We start from the raw sequence: 9,680 nt of genomic DNA, 5'->3' as shown, positions 1-9,680 counted from the left end.
TGGCCCAAAAACTAAACAACAATTATCAGTCAATCAATGCATGATACAAAAACGCTGCATAGACACTACAAATAAAGATATAAAGATAACTCGAGCTATTGACACTTTCTTTTTTTATCAAATTTCAACATTACATGTATTCTAATGATATACATTTATTGGTATTCATTTGGTTTCAGATGTTCTATTTTTTTCATAGCTATTATGTTATTTTTGGATTTTTCTACATCAGAAATGAAGGATAAAGATTGTTTTGATCAACTACAAAAAAATGGAACCGCTTGTAAAGAAGGAACATGTAGAGAGACCGACTTAATTTGTGAATGCTTTCTGACTGTAGACCATAAACTTAGTATGATTTACAAAGGACCAAATTCATCACAGACAATACTGTTAAAGACATTAAATGGACGGGCTGTTTACTATCATACTGGACAGACATACAGTCAACAAATAGAGGACACATTTGTTTTAGCTGATGGAAATCACTCTAAGATAGTTATATTATTAAATGAACGATTTCCTGGACCTTAAATAACTGCGTATGAATATCAAGATATAATTGTACACGTTCGTAACCTGTTGCATACGGATGCTGTTACCATTCACTGGCATGGTATGCAACAGAAAGATACACCTTGGTCAGATGGGGTAGCCTTTGTTTCCCAATGTCCTATACTCCCAGGGCAAAATGTCACATACAAGTTCAAAGGAAAACCATTTGGAACCAGTTTTTACCATGCCCATATTGGGGACCAAAGGACAATGGGTCTGTATGGACCGTTGATTATTCTTCCACTGAGTGGTCAAAATATTTCGCAGCCCCAAGAAGGAGGCAATGTATTTGTTGTAGCTATACAAGACTGGAATCATAACGACGATGCAGATGTTCTGTACCAGAAAATGTTGGTAGGTGATTACGACATGAACACAGGACATCTATATAACACAACGTCAGACTTATCTGGTGCCATGTATAGTAGATTCCAATTCCATTCCGGTCTTATCGATGGTCGTGGGCGTTTTTATTTAACAGGCAATTAATCAAAAAATGGCTCTCCACTTACAAGATTTGTAGTACAAAGTAATCAGACTTATAGATTCCGTGTAATTAGTGCGGCTACGTTATATCCATTTAGAGTTTTTGTACAGCAACATCAACCAATATACATAGTCGCATCAGATGGTTTTGAAATAGAAAAGGTACCAGTTGAATCCTTCATAATCCATCCTGGTGAAAGGATCGATTTTTTAATTGTTGCTAACCAAACTCCAGGAACGTACTTACTAGTTGCTGAAACATTAGAAGTTGAAGTCAAACAAAGAAATCAATATCATGTTGCCGAAGCAATTATCTTTTATAACAGTTCGCAAAATAAAATCAATCTTAACCCACCAACGGCCGAAGAGGAAGTCTGCTTAACAACGTGCACAGTTTTTAATTGTCCATTTGAGTATTATCCTACAGCGGAAAATCGAAGATGTCTCTCATTGAATGATGTCAGATCAGCAGACCCTAATTCCCATACAGAGGATGTTGAAGGCGAGGCAATTGAACACTTCTTTAATTTTGCATTCCCTGGTGATAAAGGATACACACCAGGGTCAGTGAATGGTCACCAGTTTCGACTTCCATCAGTTGGTGCATACGAACACCCCGATACAGTAGACTACAACTGTGATGCTTGTAATGAAACCACTATTTGTGAATGCACGTATGCTGTAACATTAGATAGTCCAAATAAGGACAAGATATACCCGTTTGTGTTGACTAATATTGGAAATGGTTCTGGTTGGTTTCATCCGATTCATTTACATGGACACTCGTTTTATGTCATGAAAATGACATTTGGTAAATACGATAAAAATTCAGGCAGGCTTATTCAAAATGGAGGTCAGCATTATCAAGACTTAATTTGTAATGACCCGAAAAAATTTTGTTCTTATGCAAAATGGCGGAACAATTCATGGTCAAACGGATCCCATCCCTTTCTTAATTGGAATAATCCACCTCAAAAAGATTCAATTATCGTTCCAACTGGTGGTTACGTTGTCATAAGGTTCAAGGCCGATAACCCAGGAGTATGGTTTTTCCATTGTCATATAGATTTACACAATACCAATGGTACGGGAATGATAATCAAATTGAGAATGGAAATGGGGAATGTGTCAAAGAGACAACAACCCGACCAAATAAAAAACAACAGCAGAGAGTCACCAACAGGTCTTCAATGTAGCGAGAAATTCCCGCACCCGGAGGCGTCCTTCAGCTGGCCCCTAAACAAATATATACTAGTCCAGTGATAATGAACGCCATACTAATTTCCAAATTGTACACAAGAAACTAAAATTAAAATAATACAAGACTAACAAAGGCCAGAGGCTCCTGACTTGGGACAGGCGCAAAAATGCGGCGGAGTTAAACATGTTTGTGAGATCTCAACCCTCCCCCTATACCTCTAACCAATGTAGAAAAGTAAACGCATAACAATACGCACATTAAAATTCAGTTCAAGAGAAGTCCGAGTCTGATGTCAGAAGATGTAACCAAAGAAAATAAACAAAATGGCAATAATACATAAATAACAACAGACTACTAGCAGTTAACTGACATGCCAGCTCCAGACCCCAATTAAACTGACTGAAAGATTATGATTTCATCATATGAACATCAGGCACAATCCTTCCCGTTAGGGATTTAGTAACATACCATCATAACATATATGAGAAGAACATAACCCGTGTCATGCCAACAACTGTTTTTAGAATAAACGTTTTTAGTTCCGATGCAAAGACCTTATCAGTGACTCAATATTAACGCCAAAATATGCAATATTTAATGACTTGACAACAGTATCGTAATTATATCCCTTCTTAATAAGTTTATTCAAAGGTTTTGTAAGTTTCTGAGGTCAATACTGACACCTTTGTGCTTTATAAAGAATATTTCCATAAACAATTGGATGTGAAATACCTGAACGTATTAGAAGTCTGCATAAATGAGTCACCAATAAATCATCCAAAGGTCCCGAATGGATTTCAAATTTGTGGAACTGCTCCAAATGATGGTAATCATTGATTTGTAGATTTATTTAATATAAAATCTAAATATATTTTTTCATAAGCAAGGAAAAAGATTTGAATTTTAGTCTCAATAAATTTATAATAATCTTGATGTATCCCGTTTACAGATTTAAGATATTAGCATATCGTTTATATAAATGCTAAGTCCGTAATTGACTACTCTTCGATTTACTTTGTACCACAAGGAGACAACGCAAACAGACAGTGTCTTATTTATACACATGTGATCAACTGCCTTTACTTCACTTTTACTCAATTATTCAAAATGCAAAGGGTTTCGCCGCTTGAATAGTATGTGGTCTTTGGTACAGTATGGCGGACTGTTAGGTTTTTCAATGTCTTCAAATGTGTTCATTTTTGTGTCACCCTTAACAAACAAATGTAATAAACCATTGTATGTGCACAAGGACTCTATGAATGACTTTTTTTGCAGATGCAAGAGAAAAATCAATATCGTATTAATGGAAGATGATATATATGCAGACATGATGAACGAATGGTCTTGTCGTTTGTTCGACTCTTTCATATTTGTGTTCAGTAAAGTGTGTTGGTATCAATTATGCGATTATTGTTTTCTTTTGAATTTTGCTACATTTTTCTAATGTTGGGTTTAAATCCGACTATACGGTATGGGTTGTATAAATTATCTTGAAGGCCGTACGGTGATCTGTAATTGCGTATTTTCACTTCCTTTGAACGCATTTTGATAGGTGTCTCATTGAAGCATACCACATCTTTTATATTTATTTTTATCATCGTACACAAAGTAATCTGTTGTTTAAATTGTATTTCAGGGACAACAAACAACTGTGAAATGTATAGGAATATAATGATAAGTTTCATAGTTCTAACATCAGTTTTAGTACTTATATTGATGACACTATTGGCTTGCATTTGCTGTCCTTGTAGCCAATGCTGCATTGACTGCATGAAATGGTAAGAATAATCAACTTTCTAAACATGGAGCCATTTATCGATCACATACAAATACTTGAATGTTCTGTTGAAAACAAAGATAAATGAAGACATGGCAATTCCGATCACATTAACTAAAAATAATTTTATTAAACGTTTCTAGAAAATTAAATACGTATACATGATGGTAACGACAACTTATAAATATATGTCTATTTTCAATGAAGTTAGACGTTAAAACTTTGTTACGATGTGTTATTTTGACATTCAAAATGTTTTGTCTTGTTATACTGATATATGGTATGAAAAAAACAATACAAATGTATGGTTTATTACGAGTTCAAATAATTGAAACAAACTGTCAAAGTAAGTCATGAGTATGGAATTGATTAGAACAAGGTATGATATATAAGATAACTGTTTTGAGAACTTGAATCCGAAAAGAAGAAATTACTATAAATCTATAACTTCCTTCAAATGTTAAATTTTTAAAAGACATTACTTTTTATGACAACATTATTCATGTTTATGCATTTTTGTCTTACAAACTGTCATAACAGCTTCAAAAGATATTAAAGACATATGCAAACTCAATAGTCAAAAGAAGAGAGAGAGCGAGAGTACTCTGAAATTAAAGGTTATGTTGAACTCATTTATAAATGACCAGTTTATATATAACTTGGATACTGAAGTGCATAACGGATAATAATGTATAGATATTATATATTTACAGATTATTGTTGGTTATCTCAACGAAATTGATTTTAACGCTTCAGTCGGTACGGCGAAAGTGAGAAAAGCAATCGAGTTGAGATGACCAATGATAATCTGTTTATAGTTATTTCATCTGTGACGACGTTTTTTTATTTCATTAACAACGGTACTTGTTCTCTTAGTTTCTAGCGATAATTTTTCATATCACTCGATTCCGCTGAAAAAGGCAATGATCAGTCAGCAAGATCAAAGAAAAATTTCGTAACATAGCGTTAAGATTACGGTTTAAATATGTGTCGAGGTTTGTGATGGGATAACAACACAGATATGTCAGTATATATACAGGAAACTGCTAGGGTATATATGATATTCGACGTTTCTATTCCAAATTGGAACATCAAAAATGTCAAAAAAACACCGGTTAATATGTGACATAATCAAAAGCTATACAGAACACTAAGAAATGTTAGAGGCTCACACAAACGGAAAATAATGGCGTGCATCAGTCAATGATATATTGTTAATACAAAATCACGCAATTTACACTCTAAGTACTAAAATTTAATGTGAAAAGTGTTATTATAAATGATTAAATACACGATACAAATTATTTTCACAGCAAACTACAAAATCCTTCACGTATCCCGAACATGTCCTGTTGAGTTTTCAATATACAATGTATCTGTTGTAAAAAACCAACCCACACGCACATACAATCACAAAATATGAAGTCAAAAAACTGAATTGAAACCAGTTTTCTTAACGGGAAAAACATTGTCAAGATAAAAGAGGTACATTTTAAGGGATTCTCAAAATATTAAGAGACAATAAATAATCATTTTTTTTTATTTTTTTTTTTTTTTTTTTCAAAGTAAATATCTTTTATTATATATCTGCTGCTTTAACAATTTACTCGGATTACAGCGTTAGCCCGAGTATCCCTGTAATTAGTTACTGAATTTCCAGGGAAAAGTTCAGTAAAGTATACTAAAGTATTAAAGTGTTAATTATATATATCACATACACATTCTTTTAAATACAGTGTATACATATTAACAATAAAATTTCATAGTATAAATCACGTGTTTACGGAACATCATTTTGCCTTCCGAATTTGTGTTCATCGTCCCGTGTTTACATCTTTGACCCAGTTAATTGTACTTGACCTTTTGTGCTGGATTAGTTACAAATCATTGTCCGAAAGCTAGTGCAAAAGGAAGCACATGTTTGTTGTGAAAATAAATTTTTGGATTAGATAAAACTTGTTTGGTAAGTGTTATTTACTATTCGTTAATGATTTTGTCATAGATACGAAATAAATATATCTAAAGTGGAAAAGATTAGATGTTTCTGGAAATATAATAGAAAGAATAAGGATTTTAACATGTGATTTGATACCAACAAAGTGAACATACACACAATATATTTCTTGATGATATTCGGTGTAAATTTAACAAATCAGTGTTGAATTATAATCATTTTAGTTTATTATACATGTTACATCATGAATGTCTTACAAATCTGCCTACGACGGAGTAATCCGTAATATATGTGTAATTCAGGTTTCAGAAAGGGTATGTACTGTAACGTTTCCAGCTCAGAAGATTTAAACTCTAAGCCCGGAATGCCACAGTTTATACCCTGTCTGAGACCTGAATAACATATAATATCTAACATTATACTTATTTTATTTTGAAATATGCACTACTGATCATATCGTCTATTCATTTCAGAGGAGATTATCAGGGTATTTGAAAAACCAGGAAATGAAATGGAACGATTTTAATTTTGAATAACAGACATAATAACAATATAAAGTAATGCTATAATATTATAAATACAAATGATGCATATAGTACTTTTTAAATGTAAATGATAACCAATCTAATCATAAAAAGATAAGACAACATAAGATGAACTTACGGGCAATGAAAACACTATTTATCCACTAGTTACATTTAAATTAGCAGGTAGTTTAAACATTTACGGGTAGAAAAAAAGTAAAAATAACAAGAAATTTAAACACATACATGTATGCAAGATTAGGCTGGGATATTCTGCATTGTTTAAAAATATCTGCATCGGTGTTTCCACAAATACATGAATTATTGATCATTTTAGCCCAGCTTGACGAAGTTCAAAAACGACTTGTACCACAATATATAAAGTAAGTGATGTTGGATTGAGAAAAGTGGGAAATAAATCCTCTCACAGTTTTGAAACGGGATGCACATAAAGATCGCACTTATATAACAGACATTCACCGGCTGTTGCAGATTTGTTTATTTTGTTGTCTTTTTTTCTAACTGAGTAATTGTTTATATTTTATTTAACAATAGTTGGAACAGTTTTACGTAATTAACTAGTACTTCTGCTTTATTCTTCAACCCATATCTTTTAAAATTCACAAAACGTTTGTAAATATTTTTGATTTGTTGCCTGTTCTTATGGGATTGTATATAAATAAAAATATCACTGTTTAAAGGACAGGTATCGGAATCGCTTTTTTCTTGTCCACATTTCACAACAAATCATCCAAATTAAGTTGACTGTAAGTCATGAACAATTCAGCAATAAGATATATGAATTTTGTAAAACCTTGCCGGATGCCAAAGATTTTTCTTACGACATCTGTTCATTTCTCATGCAAATGGTTTGAATATTTGTAAAGTTTTTGTTTTAGTTTTTGGGGCTATTCACAGAACTTTGTGAACGTATTGGGTTGAACATCTTCTATCTAAGGAGTTGGTAAAAAGCAATTCCCGATTTTTACTTATGAATGATGGACATTTACATTTCTTTATCGCTTTATATATTTGCTGTACTATTTCAAAGGTGTCATTGACAACTGTCAATAATTATACATAAGTTTTACAGGTATTTTGTGATAAACTACAACGATTTTCGTTTCATATTTTACAAAGATATCTAAACATATTGGAGAAAGTTAGCAAAGCGAATGAAGTTGTTCACCTTGAATCCTAGGCTTTATTTTGATCTTTTCTTATCATTATATTGAAAGATTTAAATGTTCAGTATAGACCATTGTCCATTGTTCAATAAAAATACTACCAAACCCTTCCATTTAACTCATTGGTACATTTTGAAAGACTACGTTGTTTAGTAAGACAAGACTTACAGATATCGAGATATTTTATTTTTTTCTGTACGCGGTTAAGATTTATTGACAAAGATATGTCAATTCGCTATGGTTTGGCCTGCTTCTGCTGACCTTGCAAAAATAATAATTTGCTTCTTCATTTACTAAGTTTTAAATTATAACTTTATAAAAACATTGAAAAGCTTATATTGGAGATTGTTTTGAAAAATATCAGCTTCGAATCTGCATCTCATTTAATTTGAAATACAAGTATATGTAAACATTCCATATATATATGCAGTATGCGGCTCTGTTAATTCATATTATTTAAAAAAGGAAGATAAACTATAAAATATAAATGGGGAATGTGTCAAAGAGAAAACAACTCGACCAAAGAGCAGAAAACAGCCCAAGGCCACCTGTTTGTCTTCAACACAGCGACTGGTACCTTGATGCGGGCTTCTCTAACCCGGAAACAAAACTGTGTACTAGTTCAGTGAAAATGGAATAATATATATAATAGAACTAAAATTAAAAACACATACAAGACTTACAAAGGGGTGATGCTTTTGACTACGGACAGGCGCAAAAATGCGGCCGGGATAAAAATGTTTTGTGAGATCTCAACCCTCCACCTATACCTCTAGCCAATGTAAAATAAACAAACACACAACAGTACGCAGGTAAAATGTAGTTTTAAATTATGTATGTATGTACCTGTCCCTTGTCAGAAGCCGGTAATTTAGTGGTTGTCGTTTGTTTATGTGTTTCATTTTTGTTTTTCGTTCATTTTTTTTTAATAAACACGGCCGTTGGTTTTCTCGTTTGAACTGTTTCACATTGTCATGTCGAGGCCTTTTATAGCTTTTGGCTTTGCTCATTGTTGAAGGCCGTACGGTGACCTATAGTTGTTAATTTCTGTATCATCTTGTTCTCTTTACGAAGAGTTGTCTCATTGGCTATGATAAAACATCTTCTTTTTTATATTTTAAAAAAGTTTGAGTCCGATGTCAGCATAAGTACCAGAAGAAACAAAGCAAATTGACAATGATACATAAGTTAACAGTTACTGACATTTTAGCTCCAGACATCAAATAAACTGACTTAAAGATTGTGCATTCATGATATGTAAATTAACCACAATCCTTCCCGTTAGGGCTTTAGTATCAAACAATCACAAAAAGTAAAATCACAAAAGTACTGAACTCCGAGGAAAATTCATAACGGAAAGTCCTAAATCATATGGCAAGATCAAAAGCTCAAACACATCAAACGAGTGAAAACAACTGTTTCCTGATTTGGTTCATGCATTTTCTTATGTAGTTACCTCTCACTTGTATAACAGTCGCATCAATTCAATTATATTGACAACGATGCGTGAGCAAATAAATAGACATAATAGGTAAAAATGTCAAAAAAGGGTGGGGAAGGGTGGACTTACAACAGTCAAACATGTATTATAATCTTAATCACAATAACAACAAACAAATACTTCATGAAGAAGCACAAAAACGCTTATTTTGGATTTATTTATTTTCGTGGGTATCAGTTTTTGTGGATTGAAGAAAACTTACATTTTCGTGGATATTTGAATTCGTGGTTTGCCGATTTCTGTGTACAAAGCCTATAGAACATTTGTAATTCGTTGAACATATGAATTCGTGGTTCACCTGTACACACGAAACCCACGAAAACTGGTATCCAACGAAAAATAATGAATCCACAGTAAATCATATTTAGCAACTTCATGCATTTCTTTTATATTTGTGTATTTTATTTATGTATGTCAAATCCACCCATAAAGGATTGAAGATTTAGTTTAAGTACTTGTACCAAATGATAAGATTAATATTAACTCTGACGTAGA

The 9,680-nt window shown here is 32.7% G+C and overlaps 1 long non-coding RNA gene and 1 pseudogene across 1 annotated transcript; both read left to right on the top strand.

Moving 5' to 3' along the window:
• The first annotated feature begins 205 nt into the window (after positions 1–205).
• LOC143043778 (uncharacterized) lies at positions 206–3,149 on the top strand (annotated as a pseudogene).
• A 733-nt stretch (positions 3,150–3,882) lies between these two features.
• Positions 3,883–6,568, top strand: LOC143042585 (uncharacterized). Its single transcript, XR_012968056.1, has 2 exons — positions 3,883–4,020; positions 6,447–6,568. It is a non-coding gene; the product is annotated as an uncharacterized LOC143042585 (long non-coding RNA).
• Positions 6,569–9,680: the final 3,112 nt, after the last annotated feature.

Source organism: Mytilus galloprovincialis, chromosome 8, assembly GCF_965363235.1.
Source record: "Mytilus galloprovincialis chromosome 8, xbMytGall1.hap1.1, whole genome shotgun sequence".
Classification (NCBI taxonomy): domain Eukaryota; kingdom Metazoa; phylum Mollusca; class Bivalvia; order Mytilida; family Mytilidae; genus Mytilus; species Mytilus galloprovincialis.
The sequence above is the reverse complement of the archived record's forward strand: the minus strand, read 5'-3'. Positions and strand labels throughout refer to the sequence as shown.